The sequence below is a fragment of the Cnephaeus nilssonii genome (assembly GCF_951640355.1).
Source record: "Cnephaeus nilssonii genome assembly, chromosome: 12".
NCBI classification, from domain to species: Eukaryota; Metazoa; Chordata; class Mammalia; order Chiroptera; family Vespertilionidae; genus Cnephaeus; species Cnephaeus nilssonii.
The window spans coordinates 56,970,463-56,990,725 of NC_137083.1; the positions used below are offsets into that span (position 1 = coordinate 56,970,463).

Genomic DNA, 20,263 nt, shown 5'->3' on the forward strand with positions numbered 1-20,263 from the left:
TTTTCTAGCATTTTGGGATTTTTAGGATTTTTAGTCATTTTTAAAGTGTATCTCAACCTTTTTTATGTTTTTGACTAAAATTTGCAGCTATTTATGTTGGATGGAATGATTTTAATGTTTTAAGAGGTTTCAATGACAATTTTCCTTTTATCATTATTTTAAAGAAGGTTCAACTTGTTCTACACTAAAGGTCGTAGCTTGGTTGAGTTTTATAAATATATTTAATATTAGAAAAACATTTCTCAATTAGTAATCATTATTTCACTATAAACCTAACATGTATTTAACACAAATATATTGCAGGGTTCATATGTCTGATTTGTTCAGTCCTTGAGATGAATATGAATATAAGTGAATTTATACTGCAGAATGAATTTTGGAGAATTGGTTTGTTTCTGATAAACTAACACACAGAAACACATGTTAAAGGTTGTGCATTGTAATATTGTGATATCAAAAGTCAGGAAAGTACTGAAATTTATGTCAGTAGTCTTGTTAAATTATGTGCACATCTGTATGATGGAATACGCTGCAGCTCTAAAGAAGAATGAAGTAGTGATACAGGTGATAGGATAAAAAGGTTTCTAGTTTATATTAAGTAAAATAGGACAAGTTCAAAACAATGTGCACAGTCCTTTTCATTTTCAATTTAAAAAGATACTTATGAATATATACTTACTAGTGGCCTGGTGCATGAAATTCGTGCGGGGGGGTGTGTGTGTCCCTCAGCCCAGCCTGCACCCTCTCCAATCTGGGACCCCTCAGGGGATATCTGACTGGGATCAGGCCTAAACTGGCAATCAGACATCCCTCTCGCAATCTGGGACCACTGGCTCCTAACCGCTCACCTGCCTGCCTGCCTGATCGACCCTAACCACTCCGCCTGCCAGCCTGCTCGCCCCCAACTGCCCCCCTCCCACCAGCCTTCTCGCCCCCAACTGCCCCCCATTGCCGGCTTGATTGCCCCCAACTGCCCCTCCCCGCTGGCCTGCTCACCCCCAACTGCCCCCCCGCTGGCCTGATCGCCCCCAACTGCCCCCCTGCCAGCCTGCTTGTCCCCTCTACCCCTCCTGCCGGCCTTATCGTCTCCATCCGCCCCCCCACCAGCCTGCTCGCCCCCAGCTGCCCCCCCCACTGGCCTGCTTGTGCCCAACTGCCCCCCCCCCCCGTGCCACGGGCCCACTCACCCCCAAATGCCCCCCCCCCCCCCCCCCCCCGCTGGCCTGATCACCCCTAACTGCCTCTGCCTTAGCCCCGCCACCGTGGCTTTGTCTGGAGGGACATCTGGAAGGTTTCCCGGTCTAATTAGCATATTAACCCTTTTATTAGTATAGCTAGATATACATATTCAATATATCTAAAAGAATACATTAGAATTATTTACAGTGATTGTCATTGGGCTCTGAAAGATGCAAACAAAGTTAATACTCTTATTGTGTTTTAATTTTGATCATTTTTAATGAGTAAAATAAAGAAATATATAGCATATATTCATTGTAGGACATGTGAAAATGACATGTAGAATTCTCTCAAAGTTAACTACTGTTAAGGTTTGTTTTACTGTGTTTTCTTTTAATCTTATATTACACAATATAATATACACTGAGTGGCCAGATTATTATCTCTGAATGCATAATAATCTGGCCACTCAGTGTGTGTATATATATATTGGAGGCCTGATGCATGAATTTGTGCATGGGTGGGGTCCGGCCAGCCTGGCCAGGGGGAGGGGACATGGGCGGTTGGCCAGCCTGCCTGCTGGTCGAACTCCTGGTCGAGGGGACAATTTGCATATTAACCTTTTATTTTATAGGATATACACTGAATGGCCAGATTATTATGCGTTCAGAGATCATAATAATCTGGCCACTCAGTGTGTATATATATGTACAGGATGAGGCAAAATAGGTTTACAGTTGTGAGTACAGTAACAGCTTATTCTTGTATTATTACTTTTTATTATTGTATTTTTCATATGAACAACTGTAAACCTATTATTGTTTCATCCTGTATATACATGGAACATCATCTTTATTCATTCATCTATTGATGGACATCTAGGATTGCTTTTATATCTTGGCTATGACTAGTAATGCTGCAATGAATTTAGGGGTGCACATATCTTTTTGATATAGTGTTTTTGGTTTTTTTGGATAAATACTCAGCAGTGGAATTGCTGGATTGTATAGCAGCTCTATTTTTAATTGTTTAAGGGATCTTCATACTGGTTTCCATAGTGGCTGCACCAATTTACAATCCTAGCAACAGTGTATGAGGGTTCCCTTTTTTCCACATCCTCTCCAACATTTGTTGTTTGTTGACTTATTGATGATAGCCGTCTGACAGGTGTGAGGTGTTACCTCGTTTTGGTTTTGATTTGAATTTTCCTGATGATTAGTGATGTAGAGCAACTTTTCATATGTCTCTTGACCATCTTTATGTCCTCTGGAAAAATGTCTATTCAGGTTCTCTGCCCATTTTTTAAAAATATATTTTTTAATTTATTTCAGAGAGAAAAAGGAGAAGGAGAAAGAGATAGAAATATAAGTGATGAGAGACAACCATTGATCGGCTGCCTCTTGCTTGCCCCATACTGGGGATAGAGCCCACAACCCAGGCATGTGCTCTGACCCTGACCGGGAATAGAACTGTGACTTCCTGGTTCATAGGTCGATGCTCAACCACTGAGCCATGCTGGCTGGGCTCTGCCCATTTTTAATTGAATTGTTTTTCTTTTTGGTGTTAAGTTGTCTATGAGTTCTTTAAGTATTTTGGATATTAGCCCCTTATCAGATGTATCATTGTGAATATCTTCTTCCATTCAGTAGATTATCTTTTGTTTTGTTGATGGTTTTCTTTGCTGTGCAGTTTTTTTAGTTTGATGTAGTCCCATTTGTTTATTTTTCTTTTGTTCTCCTTGTCCAAGGAGAGACTATTAAAAAAATACTGAGAGCAATGTCAATGAGTTTACTGCTTATGTTTTCTTCCAGGAGTTTCATGGTTTTAGGTCTTACAGTATACTTAAGTCTTTAATCCATTTTGAGTTTATTTTTGTATATGGTAGAAGAAAGTGTCCAACATCGTTTTCTTTGCATGTATCTGTCCAGTTTTCCCAACACCATTTCTTCAAAGAGACTGTAGTTATCCCTATTATATATCCTTGTCTTCTTCTGTGTAGATTAATTGATTACATAATTGTGGATTTATTTCTGGGTTCCCAATTCATTCCATTGATCTATATATCTATTTTTCATGTGAGTACCACAGTTGTTTTTTTTAAATTTAAAAAAATATATATTTTATTGATTTCAGAGAGGAAGAGAGATAGAAACATCAATGATAAGAGAGAATCATTGATTGGCTGCCTCCTGCACGCCCCCTATTGGGGATTGAGCCTGCAACCTGGGCATGTGCCCTTGACTGGAATCAAACCTGGGTCCCTTCAGTCCACAGGCCGACACTCTATCCACTGAGTCAAACCAGCTAGGGCTGAGTACCACAGTTTTTTTTATTATTATTTTTTTATTTTATTGATTTTTTACAGAGAGGAAGGGAGAGGGATAGAGTGTTAGAAACATCGATGAGAGAGAAACATTGATCAGCTGCCTCCTGCACACCCACTACTGGGGATGTGCCCGCAACCAAGGTACATGCCCTTGACCGGAATCGAACCTGGGACCTTTCAGTCCAAAGGCCGACGCTCTATCCACTGAGCCAAACCGGTTTCGGCTGAGTACCACAGTTTTGATTTTTGTAGCTTTATAATATAGTTTGACATTGGGGGGCGTCATACCTCCCATTTTTTCTTTTTCAATATTTTAGGAATAGTTGTTTTATTCTGAGAAGAATGCCATTGGTATTTGAGTAGGTTTTGCATTGAATCTATATATTGCTTTAGGTAAGAAGGACATTTTAACAATATTAATTCTTCTAATCCTTGAGTAAGGTATATCTTTCTATTGTATCTTGTTAAGTTTCTTTCAGTCTTATAGTTTACTAGAGGCCCGGTGCACAAATTTGTGCACCAGTGGGGTCCTTTGGCCTACCCTGCACCCTCTTGCAATCCGGGACCCCTCAGGGGATGTTGGAGAGCCAGTTTCAGCCCAATCCCTGCAGGCCAGGCTGAGGGACCACACTAGTTCACAAATCTGTGCACCAGGCTTCTAGTATGCATATGAGATCTTTAATCTCTTCCCTCCCTCCCCACTCCTCCTTTCCCTCTGAGATTCATCAGTCTGTTCCATGTTTCCATGCCTGTGCATTGAGAATCTGCCTCCTGGTGGTCAGTGTACATCATAGCTACCAGTTGAATTGTTGAATGGTCAAACGGTTGGACACATAGCATATTAGCCTTTTATATATATATAGATAGATAGTTTATAGTTCAGTCTTATAGTTTTCAGAATATAGGTATTTCACATCTTTGGTTAAATTTATTTCAAGCTTTTTGATGTAATTTTAAGTGGGATTGTTTTCTTAATTTCTCCTTTCGATTTTTTTGTTATTGGTGTATAGAAATGCAACAGATTTTTGTATATTGATTCTGAATTCTGCAACTTTACTGAATTTGTTTATTCTAATCATTTTTTTGGTGGCGTCTTAAGGTTCTCTCTATATACTATCATGGCATCCTATATAATAAAAGCGTAATATGCAAATTGACCAAACAGTGGAACAACCGGTCGGTGGGGGGGGGGGGTTGCCGTGAGCAGGCAGCGCCAGGCCAGCCAAGGTGTGTGCTAGCAGGCAGAGGGAGGGGATGGCGATGGGGGGGGGGTGGTCAGCGGTGACCAGTGGCGGCGGAGGGGCAATGGGGGGCAGGGCTGGCTGGCGCTGTCCCCTGATCGGCCCATCCCGATTGCCTCCCGCAGAGGGAGGCCGGCGGTAGCGGCGAGGTGACAGGGGTGGTGCCATCCCCTGATTGGCCCGTCCTGGTCGCCTCCTGTAGAGGGAGGCTGGCTGCGGCAGTGGCGGGGTGACAGGGGCAACGCTGTTCCTTGATTGGCTGCCCTGGTCGCTTCCTGCAGAGGGAGGCCAGGCTGTGGCTTAGGACATCCCCTGAGGGCTCCTGGACTGTGAGAGGGCATAGGCCAGTCTGAGGGACCCCCCCAAGTGCATGAAAATTCTAGTCTCTAAGTAATGAGAGTTTTACTTCATTCAGACTCAGGTGCCTTTTATTTCTTTTTCTTGTCAGATTGCTGTGGCTAGGACTTCTAATACTATCTTGAATAGAAGTGGTGAATAGTGGACATTCTTATCTTGTTTCTTTTTGTTTTTCACCATTGAGTATATTAGCTGTCAGTTTGTCATAAATAGCAATTTTTTTTAGATATGTTCCTTCTATGTCCAGTTTGTTGAGAGTTTTTATCATGGAAAGATGTTGAATTTTTTCAGATGCTTTTTCTGCATCTTTTGAGGTAATCATATGGTTTTATGCTTTATTTTGTTAGTGTGATGTATCAAATTGATTGATTTACAGATGTTGAACGATTCTTGCATCCCTGGGATTAATCCTACTTGGTCATAGTGTATAATCCTTTTGATATATTGTTGAATGGATTTTTGCATTTATGTTCAAGAATATCGGCTGGTAATTTTCTTTTTTTGTAATGCCTTTGTCTGGTTTTGGTAGTAAGGTAATGCTGGCTTCATAAAATGATTTTTTTTCTTTCTCTTTTTTTATGTATATTTTTGAAAAAAAATTAAATTGATTTTGAGAGAGGGAGAGAAAGAGAGATCAATTTGTTGTCTCATTTATGCATTCATTGGTTGATTCCTGTATGTGTCCTGACCAGGGATGGAACTCCCAAACCTGGTGTATTGGGGTGACATTTTAAAAAATAGATTAAGAAGGATAAGTATTAATTATTTGTCTCATGAGAGTACTTGCTCTCTGTATATGTGTACACTTGAGTTTGGTCATGGGAGAGGGCGAATTCAGGGTCCTCCTATGCTGCTGTCATCTTGGACTTACTCTTTTTTTTTTTTTTTTGTATTAGTTTACTTTCCTTACAGTAACATTACTGTTTTCTAGTTGTCATATACTTTCTAAAATATGATACGATAGTGACACAAAATAAAACTTAGTATCATTTATAGTGGTACTTAACATTTCATTATGTTTCTGGTGGGAATGGAATGCGTGTATTACCACGTTGATTGGGTTGATGGCTGATCTTGTGGGTCGGGTGTTAAGTCTCTTTTTTTAAAAAATACTAGAGGCCCAGTGCACGAAATTTGTGCACAGGTAGGGTCCCTAGTGGCTGCTGGCTGCAGGCCGGGGCCTCCCTTCTCCCCGCTGCCTGCCGCTGCTGCTGGCCGGCCTTCGTTCCCCTGGCTGCAGGCCCCATCGCCAAAGCCTGCCATGTTCCTCGCCACCCCCTGGTGGTCAGCACACGTGTAACTCCCGGTCAGCCGGACTCCGGCTCGTAGGGACAATATGCATATTGGACTTTTATTATATAGGATATTTCTTTATTGATTTCAGAGAAGGAGAGAGAGATAGAAACATCAATGATGAGAGAGAAGCATTGATTGGCTGCCTCCTGCATACACCCTACTGAGGATCAAGCCCGCAACCCAGGCATGTGCCCTTTGCTGGAATTGAACCTGGGACCCTTCAGTTCACAGGCTGACACTATCCACTGAGCCAAGCCGGCTAGGGCTAAAGTCTCCTTTTTCTTTATGGGTTCATATCTGTCACTTTCAAAACTTCCTGGTGGGTTGAAGGTGATAAGGTGTTGGGCCTCCTTGGGTAGGAAAACTTTCCCCCATTGGACATCTGAATATTTCTCAATTTTTGATGATCTACAATTCCACATAGAGCAATAGTTTGCCTTTTGTTGTTAATCTTCACTTGAGGACATTTTTACCGTTAATTTTTTATTTTTAAAGAGAGTAGCCGAAACCGGTTTGGCTCAGTGGATAGAGCATCGGTCTGCGGACTGAAAGGTCCCAGGTTCGATTCCGGTCAGGGGCATGTACCTTGGTTGCGGGCACATCCCCGGTGGGGGGTGTGCAGGAGGCAGCTGGTCAATGTTTCTCTCTCATTGATGTTTCTAGCTCTCTATCCCTCTCCCTTCCTCTCTGTAAAAAAAATCAATAAAATATATATTTTTTAAAAAAGAGAGTGGAAGTGGTGGGGGAAAGAGAGAAAGACAGACATCGATGTGAGAGAGGCACATTGACTGGTTGCCTCCCACACCCTATAACGCAGGTATGTGCCCTTGGCCAGGAATCGAACCTTTGACCCTTTGGCATGCAGGCCGATATTCTAACCACTCAGCAACACTGGCCAGGACAGTAGTTTATCCTTTTTTTTTTTTTAAAAAAAAATTGATTTTAGAGCGGAAGGGCGAGGGAGAGATAGGAACATCAATGATGAGAATCATTGATCGGCTGCCTTCTTCATGCCTCTTACTTGGCATGGAGCCCAAAACCTGGGCATGTGCTCTGACCGGGAGTTGAACCGTGACCTCCTGGTTCATAAGTTGAGGTTCAGCCACTGAGCCACAATGGCTGGGCTAGTTTACCTTTGTAACTGAGTGTGATTTTGATCCAGTAGAGGTATTTATCATTTTAAGGCAGGGGTGGGGCATATTCTGCCCATGGACTGAATAAGGCCCTCGAAATCATTGGGTCTGGCCCTGCCAAGGCATTAAGGGTGAGTTAATTAAATGTTTGACCAAATATAGCAGGTTAATTTTTAAGTTGATAATTTTGTATGGCCAAAGAATGATGTTCTAAATATCCAAATGACCCTATGACAGAAGAAAGGCTCTCCACCCTGCTCTAAGGGTATTAGGAATACAAGCATTTTAATCAGTCATGCCAACATTAATGAATTTTAATCAGATTATCTTCTGTGGAAAATTACATTACATCACTTAAGTTATTGGTTAGTTATCCACATCATAACATTAAACTTTTTCAGACTTTCTTTTTCCAGTATTTTTACTCATTATTTTTACTAAGACCGATTCTTTTCCTTTTACATCTAGAATGAACATTTAATTTGATTAGATTTTTTTTAAAATTAAGTTTACAGATTATAGCTTTGGTATTTATTAGTTTTTATTTGTGAACTTCTACCAAATTCAGTTTGTCTACATATTGTACCCTGAAATCTTATTTTGAAAAGTTGACTCATCAGTTTTTAGACAGCAGCATATTTTGTGCAGTTTTAGTCTTGGTCTGCCAATTTTGTTAATTAACTGTGCATTTATAGTATAGGTTGGAAAAAAGATTGATGTTTCATTTTTTAGCTAATCTGTAAGAAAATTGTAAGCATTTCTCTTTGATATTATAAGACTGCTAACACTAATGTCACATTCAGTGAGTCTCAGAATTCTTCTTTCAATTCTTTTGCTTTTCAATTGCCTTCACCCTAAAAGTACTGGTTGGTCTCCTTTATTTTGGAGGCTTCCAGTTCCAGTGATATGATTTTAAAATGAAGTATTCTGTTTGCAAGTGACTTATCCATATCTTTGGTAAAATTTTGTTCTGTAGTTGTCTTTGGTAATACCTGTGTAGTACAGCAAGGCAATTTGGGTGTTGTAATATAGATCTTCATACTGATTTAAACCAGACCTCAGCTTGTTTAAATTGACTGATAAATTGTATTAACTGTACTCTCAAGTGCTAGGCAGACAAGTCGAAATACCTTACATTGCTTTTACTTAAATTATTTGCTTAAGCTGTATTTCTAATCATGAAATTATTGGAGCAGAGGATAGTACCATCATTATGAATTTTGCCTAGTATAAATTTTCAAAAGAATTGAACCAATTTATAGTGCCATCAGCACAGTATAAGCAACTCAGTTTTCAATATATTTTCTTTAGAGTTAGTTATCACTATTTTTAAATGTTTACTTAGCTAGCTAGGAGTAAAATTGTCTCTTGAGTTGCTTTAATTTACATTTTCATTGTCTTTGTATAGAAATGTAATAGGAACAACAAATCAACAGCAGGGTTGGAAAATGTTAACTCTTAACCAGAACGTTTGATTATGCTACTTTCTATTCACTACATTAATGCTTTGAATCAAAACCTATTTAATAATTAAGATTGGTTATTAGCATGATGAAATAAGAGTATTCCTGGAAGAAAAGTCATAAGTACTATTGTACTCTTATAACAGAGGAGTTCTTTTGTTTTATGTCCCCCTAGCCTCTGAATAGAATAATATGCTACTTTAATCCTGCAGTTTGACAGTCACTGTGCTTAAATCTCTGTGTGTCTGCTCAGTTCAGTCAATTAAAAAACTCACTGTTTATTTCTTTGCCAAGTTAGTAATGCCACAATATATTTTGCAGGGGAATGAATAAAAACTATTTTTGTCATGTTTTAATAGTTTCTCTTTATATTTTAGTCAGCCAAAAATAGTAGTGGAGCCCAACTTTTCCTTACTGTTTTTTTTTTTTAAATATATGTTTTTTATTGATTTTTTACAGAGAGGAAGGGAGAGGGATAGAGAGTTAGAAACATCGATGAGAGAGAAACACCCCCTACTGGGGATGTGCCTGCAACCAAGGTACATGCCCTTGAGCGGAATCAAATCTGGGACCCTTCAGACCGCAGGGTGACACTCTATCCACTGAGCCCAAACAGTCAGGGCCTTACTGTCTCTTTTTCTTTATTAAATATATTTTTATTGATTTCAGAGAGGAAGGGTGTGTGTGTGTGTGTGTGTGTGTGTGAGAGAGAGAGAGAGAGAGAGAGAGAGAGAGAGAGAAACATCAATGGTGAGAGAGAATCATTGATTGGCTGCCTCCTGAACACCCCCTACTGGGGGCTGAGCCCGCAACCGCCACGTGAATCGAACCATGACCTCCTGGTTCATAGGTCTATGCTCAGCCACTGAGCCACACCATGTGCCCTTACTGTTTTTAAATATAGTTTTAAAGCTGTAAGCAATTTAACTATGATAAATTTAGAAATCTTTTAAAATAATCTTTTAAATTAAGCATTTCACCAGTTCATTTGTTAGAAGACAAAGAACAGTTTAATAGGTTAAGTGAATATTTTTATGTATTTTTCCACTTATGACACTTTTATGACTCTTATTCAAACCTCCAAGTCAACAATTTTATTAAAACATGGTTGTAAGACAGGTTCATCACTCTTTTTTAAACATGTCAATAAGAAACTGTAATTGCATCTTTTAAAAGATTTTATTTCCTTTTTTTTATTGTCTAAAGTTTTACATAAGTCTCCTTTATCCCCAATTGACCCTCCCCCAGCCCCCAACCATTCCCACCCCGGGCAAGCCCCCACCGCCCCAGTGTCTGTGTCCATTGGTTATGCTAATATGCATGCATACAAGTCCTTTGGTTGATCTCTAATCCCCCCTCACCTGCCATTTGTCTCTGGATCTGTTCTTGTTCATCAAGTTATGTTGATCATTATATCCCACATATGAGTGAGATCATGTGATATTTATCTTTCTCCAACTGGCTTATTTCACTTAGCATAATGCTCTCCAGTTCCATCCATGCTGTTGCAAATGGCAAAAGTTCCTTCTTTTTTATAGCAGCGTAGTATTCCATTGTGTAGATGTACCAAAGTTTTTTAATCCACTCTTCTGCTGATGGGCACTTAGGCTATTTCCAAATCTTAGCTATTGTAAATTATGCTGCTATGAACATAGGGGTGCATATATCCTTTTGATTGGTGTTTCTGGTTTCTTGGGATAAATTCCTAGAAGTGGGATTACTGGGTCAAATGGTACTTCCATTTTCAATTTTTTGAGGAAACGCCATACTGTTTTCCACAGTGGCTGCACCAGTCTGCATTCCCACCAGCAGTGCACGAAGGTTCCTTTTTCTCCACATCCTCACCAGCACTTGTCGTTTGTTGATTTGTTGATGATAGCCTTATGACAGGTGTGAGATGGTATCCCATTGTTGTTTTGATTTGCATATCTCTGATGATTAGTGACTTTGAGCATGTTTTCATAGGTCTCTGGTCCTTCTGTATGTCCTCTTTTGAAAAGTGTCTATTTGGATCCTTTGCCTATTTTTTGATTGGATCGTTTATCTTCCTTTTGTTAAGTTGTATGAGTTCTCTGTAAATTTTGAAGATTAAACCCTTATCGGAAATATCATTGGCAAATATGTTCTCCCATGCAGTGGGCTTTCTTATTGTTTTGTTGATGGTTTCTTTTGCTGTGCAGAAGCTTTTTATTTTGATGTAGTCCCATTTGTTTATTTTCTCCTTAGTCTCCATTGCCCTAGGAGCTGTGTCTGTAAAGATATTGCTACAACATATGAAAAAAGATTTTAAAAAAAATATGTTTTTATTGATTTCAGGGACAGGGAGAGAGAGATAGAAACATCAATGAAGAGAGAGAATTGTTGATTGGCTGCTTCTGCTGCCTCCTACTGGAGATCGAACCTGAAATCTGGGCATGTGCTCTGACTGGCAGTCAAAGTGACCTCCTAGTTCATGGGTGGACACTCAACCACTTAGCCACACCAACCAGGCTAAAAGATTTTTAACTTTTATTTTGTTTAGAATTTTTTATAACATGCGGGGTGCATACTTAAAAATGTTTTTTTTTTTCTCTCTTTAATATCTTTTGGTGCCAATCATGTTTTAGGGCTAGTTTGGAAAGGTTGCTTAAGTACTGTGAGATGCTTACTGCTATGACCTGCTTGTAGTGAGGAACATTTAATACAATATGTAGCAAGGTCTTGTTTGACTAGTTAAGTGTGCCTTCTAACTCTGCTAGGTATAGGGACCCTGCCTTTAAGGCACTAACATATAGTCTAGGTGAGTGACAAAATTATTCTATATAATAAAGAGCTAATATGCAAATGGTTGTAATACCCTCACGCCATCATGTCACAAGGCTCAAATACTCAACACTGGAGAGAGAGGAATGGGGACCAGCCAGGCACAAATGAGCTCGCTAGAGAGGAATGGGGACCAGCCAGGCTGTGGCCTGGGAGAGGGACAAGTCGCCCGCCCCACGGACCTGGGCGCCAGCAGCTGTGCTTGTGGCCCTGGAGAGGGACAAGCAGCACGCCCCATGGTCCTGGGCGCCAGTGGCTGTGCCTGCGCCTGCAGCCCGGGAGAGGGACAAGTCGCCTGCCCTGTGGTCCTGGTTGCCAGCAGCTGGGGCTGCGGCCTGGGAGAGGGACAACCTGCCTGCCCCACCGTCCTGGGCGCCTGTGGCTGTGGCCCAGGTGAAGCCGCCTGCCCATGATCCCCTGCCTGGGTCCCGGGTGCCTGTGACTGGCCAGAGGAGGGAATCCTGGTTCCTGGGTGTGGGACGAGGCAGAGGCGGTTAGGGGTGATCAGGCCAGCAGGGAAGCAATTAGGGGTGATCAGGCCAATAGGGGATTGTGAGAGGCAGTCAGACATCCCCCGAGGGGTCCTGGATTGGAGAGGGTGCAGGCTGGGCTGAGGGACCCCCCCTCCCCGTGCATGAATTTCGTGCACCGGGTCTCTAGTCCTATATAATAAAAGCCTAATATGCTAAGTGTCCAGTTGTCCGGTCCACCAATCAAAGTATAATATTCTAATGATATGCTAAGGCTGCTCAACCGTTTGCTATGACATGCACTGATCACCAGGGGGAAGACAGTTGATTGGTGGACCAGTTATTATGATGTGCACTGACCACCAGGGGTCAGATGCTCCGACTGGTAGGTTAACTTGCTGCTGGGGTCTGGCCTATCAGGACTGAGCGAGATGGGCCGGACAAGCCCTGGAGTCCTCTTACAATCCCTCCCTGGCTGGCCAATCTCCCGCGTCCCTCCCTGGCCCCAGTTTTGCACCAGTGGGGGTCCCTCGGCCTGGCCTGCTTCCTCTCGCAATCTGGGACCCCTCGGGGGATGTCGGAGAGCCGGTTTCGGCCCGATCCCACAGGCCAAGCCGAGGGACCCCACTGGTGCACAGGCCTCTAGTTTTACATAAATGGAATAATTTTGTGATTGGTTTCTTGTACTTAGCATAATGCTTCTGAGATTTGTCCATGTTATATCTATCAGCAGTTCCTTTTTATTGCTGAGTAGTATTGAATTATTCCATTGAATGAATATACCATGTTTTATTTATCCATTCACATGATGATGGACATTTTGGTTGTTTTCATTTTGGCTATTATGAATAAAGCTGCTTATGATCATTCAACTTGACCCAAACTAGCTTTAACAAAAGGAGAATATTTTGAGTCACATAAATGAGAAAGGCTAGGCAGTATCATGCAATTTCAAAGCTTTAAATACAAAATGTGTCTCAGTTAAAAATTTACATTTTGTCTCTGAACTCCGGGTATGTTTATTCAAGTGATCCCCATACCTAGAAAAGTGGCTTGTACATGTTAGATACTCAGTACATATTTTGATGAATGAATGAATGTTCTTAGGCATTTTGATGAATGAATGAATGTTCTTGGATATCCCTGGGAGTCATTCTTGAAACCTCCTTCTCTTCCTTTTGCAAACATTCAGTTTATCCTTCTGCCAGAATACACTCTTTTTTTTAAAAAAAAAATTTTTAAAAAAATATATTTTATTGATTTTTTACAGAGAGGAAGAGAGAGGGATAGAGAGTTAGAACCATCGATGAGAGAGAAACATTGATCAGCTGCCTCCTGCACACCCCCTACTGGGGACGTGCCCGCAACCAAGGTACATACCCTTGACCGGAATCGAACCTGGGACCCTTGAGTCCACAGGCCGACGCTCTATCCACTGAGCCAAACCGGTTTCGGCCAGAATACACTCTTTTTCTTCTATCTTTCAAGTGTTTTTTGAGGTCTTATGCATCCTTTTCCTTCCCTGCTGTCTTTCTACAAGGTTGTAATTACTCAGGCTTTGGTCCTATGTTCTTGTTTCTTTCTCATTGCCCTTCTCTGGGTGGAAGGTAAATTTAAAAAAGGTGAAAAAGGTGTGATATTAGGAGTAAGGCATGGAGTTTTAAGTGATTGTGATATACAGTGAACTACATACTACTTTGCTACAAGGAGTAAGTAGAAAATACACCAATGTTTATTATAAACCAAAGTTCAGGGAAAGAAGAGATAAATAAAATTTGAGGAAACATTTCTAGTAGAGTTCTCTCTGGTTTGCTCGAGAATGGGGAAAATATATTATTCCTTTTCTTTCAATCTATAAATTAAGTACGCAAAATATAATCTTAATGTATACACATCAAGTAATCTGTAACAATTTTATTTTTCTAAGCAAACAAATGATTTTAAAATATGTAAAGGAAATGAGAAAAAGTGTGCTGCATGATTCAGTTAAGGCACCAGAATTTTTATATATATTTTTGTCTTTGATACTGTCCTTACCTATATTTTTCTTTGACATTCAAACTTTCCAGCATTTTTACAACTAAAAAAAATGTTGACTCACATTGATGATGGGGAAAGTTGTGGCAGTATGGAGTAGGCAGAGTTGCACAGTAGTTTGCACAGCTATGTTTAGAACATAGCTGATGTATTTTTAAATCTGGAAGAACCTGAAATTTGCCTGTGTAAATAGAGCAAAGGTCATTAAGTTTATAAATTTTATTAGTCATTAATTTTTCTCCCCCAAACATCAAACAACAGGAGCAACAGCAGCAGCAATATCATCAATGACTAGTCATCATCATCATCATCATCAGTATCATCAATGACTAGTACTATGCCTACTACTATATCTGACACATAGTAGGTGCCTAATAGGATTGATTGTTTCAAAGTGATGAACTTCAGTTCCCTGGAAAATTCACAGATGGCAAAAAATAAAATAAGCTTTACTGCCTAGCTGATGTAGCTCAATGGTTGAGCATCAACCCATGAACCAGGAGCTCAAGGTTCTATTTCGGTCAGGGCACATGCACAAGTTGTGGGCTCGATCCCCAGTAGGGGGCGTGCAGGAGGCAGCCAGTCAATGATTTTCTCTCATAATTGATGTTTCTATCCTTCTCTCCCTTTCCCTTTCTCTCTCTATTTTTAAAAAATTACTAAAAATTGCAAGACTCAGTCCTAGAAATGGAAATGTGTTTAAGGGAGGAGTAAGAGTTTGGCCTAAATATGTAGTCTATTAGGTTGTTGTTGTTTTTTAAATTGAATTTATTTTTGTCATTAATTTCTTTTTCCAGATACTTAAATATAGTATATAAACCTGCCCCAACCAATGGTCTTTGTATTACAGTAAATAGAGCTTATTTTTAAGTGTATATATACATACATACATACATACATACATATATATATACACACATATATATATTTAAATTTGTTCTTAAACATTTTTTAAATTTACCTTTAGTTATGTAAGTAATGCATTTTTGGAAAAATTCAAACTGTATAAATAAAGCAAAAGTCCCTCTTGCTTGAATCCCACTGCCATTTGGATTACTTAGTGAACTAACTGCTCTGGTCATTATGGCATATATACAGAGTACTTCTGAGATTTTGTACATGCACACAAATATACACACTTTAAAAAATAATTTTTTAAAAATTGACTTTACAGAGAGAGGAAGGGTAAGAGAGAAACATCGATGGGCTGCACCTTTACACGCCCTGACTGGGGATTAAACCCAAAACGTGGGTATGTGCTCTGACTGGGAATTGAACCTGTAACCCTTTTTGGTTCATGGGATAATGCTCCAATCAACTGAGCCACACCCACTAGGGCCAAATATACACACTTTTAAAAAATATATATTTTTATTGATTTCAGAGAGGAAGGGAGAGGGAGAGAGAGACAGAAACATCAATGATGAGAGAGAATCATTGATCGGCTGCCTCCCGCACACCCCTGATTGGGTATAGAGCCCGCAACCTGGGCATGTGCCCTTGACCGAAACTGAACCTGGGTTCCCCCAGTCTGCAGGCTGATGCTCTATTCACTGAGCCAAACTAATCAGGGCACACACTTCTTAAAAACTGATGTTTCTATCCTTCTCTCCCTTAGTTTTCCTCAGGTGAGTTTTAGGAAGCTTTCTGAATTTTTCATCTGGTTTTATTTATTTACTAGAGGCCTGGTGCACGAAATTCATGCACGGCGGGGGGGGGGGGGGGTTCCTGCTCAGCCCAGCCTGCACCCTCTCCAATCCGGGACTCCCCTTTTTTTTCATTTGAATACTTTATTGGGATTGCAAGCATTGAAGCTTAGATATACAGTATAGTAAAACCCAGATGATGGGTTTTACCTGAGACGGCATGGTAAAGGGGTTGAGTGGAGTTGAACAGGGCAGCTATGCGATGGGCTGGGATAGAGGCAGAGTGACACTGGGTGTTCCATGCCGGGCATGGTGTTCCTTATGTGAATTAAAATGGCTGCCGCTATTTCTAATGGCGGGAAACGGCACCCATAGCCCGCCACAAACCCTCGCCTCTCCCAGCCTCCCCCTCACTTATCTCAGTAATGATGGATTAGAAATCCATGACACCCCAGAACAGTAGATAATGGTTGCTGTGGTTAACTGTTATTTGGTTACTGGTAACGGCAGGGCCCCCAGAGATGCGTCCCCCGCTGTGTTCTGCTGCTCCCTGCTCTGCCGGCGTAAGTGAGGTCAAAGATCCCGGCTTAACCGGAAGTCCCAGAACTAGACGCTCTGTGCCGGACTTCTGTTGTTTTGGCCTACAGACCTCCGCACAGAGTGTCTAATAGGGGAGGATGAAACATTTGCGACACACACACACACACACACACACAATATGTAGTTGATTCTGTATAGGTGCACAAAATGTTATATATTAGAATATGGGATTGTGGGTGGCAGACCTTTTTTTCTAATTGTTGCTTTCTTGTAATTAATTAAACTTGAAATAGATTTTTAAGTCACAAAGAGAATAAATATATTAAGATCTAAAATAGTATTAGAAATATGGATACTCCTTTGAAACTTAGAAGTCTTTGGACAAATTAAAGAAAACAGAACTGCTGTCAAAATCCTCTCAATGCATTATCTGTAGACATTCAATAGACTGAGCATGTAATAGCAGCATTTCAGTGGTCTATTCAAAGATTATACTACAATTTTAAAGTATATTCCTAACAATTTGAAGTATCATATATCATAGGGAACAAACCTTTCCATAAATCATTTGTTGGTGTCACTTTCAGAGATAGAATTTGGACTTAGACCATAAAATTTAAATTAAAATGGCATTTCTTCCTTCCCTTTCATTTCTTATCATCCTTTCCTTCTTTTCCTTTCCACAATATATTATTGAATACAACTGATATAAAATAAAACATTTATCGTTTACGTATGTATACACACTTGTCTGCAACACCTGGATCAAGATATGGAACATTACCATCACTCCAGATAGTTCATTTGTGCCCCTTTCCAGCCAATACGAATGTGTCCACTAGGAGGTAACCATTCTACGTTTTGCTTAGCTTTGCCTATTCTCAAACTTTAAATAATGGAATCATAAGTACTCTTTTGTGTTTGGCTCCTTGCTCTCAACATAATGATAATATTTTTAAGATTATTAAAATAGTTGTTTGTATTAGTTTCTTTTCTGCTGTGAAGTAGTATTCCATTGCTTGAATATTGCACAATTTATCCACTCTGCTATTGATGGACTTGAATCATTTCCCTTTTTTGCAGGAGTATGGGGAGGCAATTATGAATGATGCTGCTATGAACATTTTTGTACAAATCTTTTTGAAGACATATGTACTTATTTCACTTGGGTATATACCTATGAGAGGAATTTCTGGGTTTTTGGATATCTGTGTTTAACTCTATTAGATACTGCTAGTTTCCAAAAGTAGTTGTCCCGTTTTATACTCTAATCAAAATATGTCAGTTCTAGTTACTTCATGTCCTCACTAACACTTGTTATTGTTAGGTTTATTGATTATAGCTATTCTGATGAATATGTAGTGATGTCTCAGTGTAGTTTTAATTTGCTTTTCTCTAATGACCTGTGGTGTTGAACACATTAAGTGCTTATTGGCCATCTGTGTTTATTTATTTATTTTTCTTTCCAATTTTTTTTATTAAGGTATTATATGTGTACATATCTTACCATTGCCCCCCCCCACCCCACTCCCATATATGCCCTCACCCCCCAGAGTTTTGCGTCCATTGGTTATGCTGGCCATCTGTGTTTATTATATTATCTTCTGTTATTGATATGTGGGAGTTCATTATGTAGTTTGGATATGAATTTTTTTGTCAGATACATGTGTTGTGAATATTTTCTTGCAATGTTTACCTTGCCATTTTACTTCATTAATGGTGTCTTTTAATGTGCAAAAGGCTTTAATTTTGATGAAGTCCATTTGACCAATTTTTAATTTTATGCTTGTATTTTGTCTGGTGAGAAATCTTTTCCCTATTCCAAAGTCATGAAGGTATTTTCCTAAGTATTCTTCTAAAGCATTGGTTCTCAACCTTTTTAATGCCGGGACCCTTTAATACAGTTCCTCATGTTGTGGTGACTCCCAACCATAAAATTATTTTCGTTGCTACTTCATAACTGTAATTTTGCTACTGTTATGAATCGTAATGTAAATATCTGTGTTTTCCGATGGTCTTAGGCGACCCTGCTAGCAGTTAACCTGCTTGAAGGTTAAAAGAAATAGATTTGGAAGAAGTCTAACACTTAGACTCATGCTCAAATTTATGAGGTTTCTATGTTTAGAGCAGGGGTTCCTGCTACCTGCTTTTGTGAGGTCTAAGAGAATGGTTTTTACATTTTAAAGTGTTTGAAACATAATAAAAAGAAGAGGAATATTTTGTGATATGAGAAAAAGGAAATTCAAATTTCAAAGTATATAAATAGTTTTATTGGAACACAGCCATATATTTATTTATGTATTGTCATAAGTGCTTTTGCATTTCAGCATCAAAGTTGAGTAATTACAAGTCTGTATGGCCCACGAAGTGTAAAATATTTATTATATAGCCCTTTACAAAAAATATTTGTTGACCCCTAGTTTAGAGCCTCTTATTTTAGTTAACGTATTTTCCATTCCACAGTTAAGGATAAACAGAATATCATTCACTTCCTCAGAATGTACATGTGTATATCATTTCTTTCAACCTATAGGTTTAATTCCATGAAACCATTTGAAATATGTAATTATTTAAATGGACCATTTTGGCTGCTAACGATGAATATGTTTTTTCTAAATTGCTTCACTTGTAATTAATCATGGGCTTAAAAAATATATATATATATTTTATTGATTTTTACAGAGAGGAAGGGAGAGGAATAGAGAGTTAGAAACATCGATGAGAGAGAAACATCGATTAGCTGCCTCCTGCACATCCCCTACTGGGGATGTGCCCGCAACCAAGGTACACGCCCTTGACCGGAATCGAACCTGGGACCCTTCATTCTGCAGGCCAACGCTCTATCCACTGAGCCAAACCGGTTAGGGCTAATCATGGGCTTTTATTTTAAAGTATGTACAGAGTATACTTATGTGCAATTTAAAGATTAATAATACAAGAACATTGGAGATACAACTTTTGAGTTGATCAAATGGGTTTGCATTGCTATATAGATTTAAAGCTTTTTTAAAACGAATTTTTTTTTGGTAGGTGATGACATATGTTTTACTGCTATAATTGAGCTAATATCATATAACAATGGTCTTTTGTTATAATATGTTTTATTGTTTAAAACATTTGGACACATTCGTTTTCCTTGAGACTTTCCACAGAAATACAGTTAGCTTAACATTTTTTGCATGGGAATAAACTAGTTGTAAATGTAACAGGGAATTCTGAAGTGTGTCCACTCAGTCAAAAAATTGGAAGGATGGTCTTCCTTATTTGTCAGTGTTTGCTGTGAAGTGGAAAGACCAAAGTAGGATGAAAGAACTTAGGGATAGATTAATTGGAACTGATCTCTTGGTGGAAGAGGAGCATTTGATTGGCAGCAGGTGATCTGGGATCAGAATTTAGGGGGTTTTAGAATCTAAATTACTGGGTGATCTCTAAAGAAGAGGTCACACATAACCATGCTAATAACCATATATATAAATTAATGTACAGAAGCATCTCTAAAAGGACTAATTTTTAAGTCCAGATTGACTAGTAGGGTTTTAGCTTTTTTAAAAAAAATAGGTTTTTATTAATTTTTAGAGAGAGAGGAAGGGAGGGGAGAGAGAGAGAGAAACATCGATGAGAAACATCAGCATTGATTGGCTATCTCTAGCATGTCCCCTGCTGGAGATGAAGCCCGCAACCCAGGCATGTGCCCTGACTTGGAATCAAACTGATGACCCCTCGGTACATGGGTAGATGTTCAACCACTGAGCCACACCGGCTGGGCAGAGTTT

At 39.6% G+C, this 20,263-nt stretch overlaps 1 protein-coding gene across 12 annotated transcripts in view; it reads left to right on the forward strand.

Moving 5' to 3' along the window:
- The window catches only part of CNOT4 (CCR4-NOT transcription complex subunit 4), a 141,166-nt gene that overhangs the window by 26,303 nt on the left and 94,600 nt on the right, over positions 1 to 20,263 (forward strand). The gene's annotated exons all lie outside the window — the stretch shown is intronic.